Here is a 1,435-nt window from a genome sequence, read left to right as displayed (position 1 = left end):
GGCAATATAAATGTGGTCTGAATACCCTGTTGCAGAAATCAGACGTGCAGAGCTAGCCAAAAGTAGACTTTGGGGTTAATAAACTTTCTTCCAAGCAAGGATCTTTGTGCCTTTAAATGTACTTTGTGTGTAATCTATTACAAATAGTTCTTTGTTAATTCCCTGTTTATGTGCGTTGCTTTAACATAGCATCTCAGGGTGTGCATTATACATGGTTGAATTTGCATTTTTCATCCTCTGAGTGTAAGAAAAGACAAATCTGCAGTGCAAAAGCCATCATGCTTCCCCTGAGTTCAAGGTCAGGCCTCAAACTTGCCTGTAAGAATGTTTTGTTGATGCAGTCAAAACAGTATCTTTTTTTATCTAGTTCAGAGAAGCCCAAACCACTTCAGCTTGCCTTATTCTGTTCTCTCTAGTTCATCCTGAAACAGGTACTCAGGGTGGAAAACTCTTTGCCTTTTCATGAAATACAGTTAATGCTATAAACAGCCAAAAGCGGAGCCAGGGCCAGCCTCAGTTCCAGGCTGCAAGAAAAGGAGAGACATTAGTGAGAGCACATCGCTGCCCGGGCAGCATTACAGCAGGCTTACCTGGAGCTCTGCCCTTCATATCATTCATGCACTCCTTGTAGTTCTTTGCAATCAGGGAATAGAGATGTGTCAAATTCGGGTTTTTCCCAGCAGCTACTAGGGCTTCGGCCGTGGCCAAGTGCATCACTGTATCATCACTGACTTTCCAACCTTGGATGCTCAAGTTGCCGATTCCCCCCATCTCCGCCAGCTCCTTGTGGATGGCTGGGCCACTCTGCAGGAACTCCCACTGCCCGTTCCGATAGCCCAGCGTGTCGCCAACTGCACTCAGCACCATCGACGCCACATAGTTTTCCATCGCCTCAGGGCATAATTTTTGCCCCAGGACTGCTTTAATGTAGAAAACACTATGAAAAAGAAAAGAGAGGGAGGTAGTATCTTTCCCAGTGGAGGAAGAGCCTCCACTACTAAGCTCCAGCAGGCTGGACACCCAGCCCTAGCACCTCTGCCTCCCCCAAAGGACATACTTCTTCAAACCAGATGCTTCCCCAGGGACCTCTGGCTGTGCGGGTAAGTGCATGGCAGCCCAGCCCTGGGCCACGGGCATGTGGCAGCAGCCCAGGATGACCCTGCTCGTCGTAGCTGGGTCACAGACCGACAAGCAAGGGCAAGCCTGCAGAAACGTGCAGGTTATGTGAGTGCACCCATGTCCACCGCTCCTCCGAGTGCAGCCCACAGCGCGAGCAAGGAGCCGGGATCAGCTCCCAGCAGCTTTCCTGCCCCCGGGATAACGCGAGGCTGAGCTCGGTCAGTCTCAGCCAGGCAGGACGCACCGGCTCCTTGGGCCAGGCTTGACCTTGCTCCGCGGGTCGAGCTGGCGATCCCAGCGGGTACTTCCAGCGATG

General features: G+C 51.3%; 1 pseudogene; it reads right to left on the bottom strand.

Annotated features, from left to right (window-relative positions):
- Positions 1–513: 513 nt before the first annotated feature.
- On the bottom strand, positions 514–1,203 carry LOC104412970 (annotated as a pseudogene).
- Positions 1,204–1,435: the final 232 nt, after the last annotated feature.

Source organism: Nestor notabilis, unplaced genomic scaffold (genome assembly GCF_000696875.1).
Source record: "Nestor notabilis isolate BGI_N333 unplaced genomic scaffold, ASM69687v1 scaffold35141, whole genome shotgun sequence".
NCBI classification, from domain to species: Eukaryota; Metazoa; Chordata; class Aves; order Psittaciformes; family Psittacidae; genus Nestor; species Nestor notabilis.
This window is presented reverse-complemented; position numbering and strand designations above follow the sequence as displayed.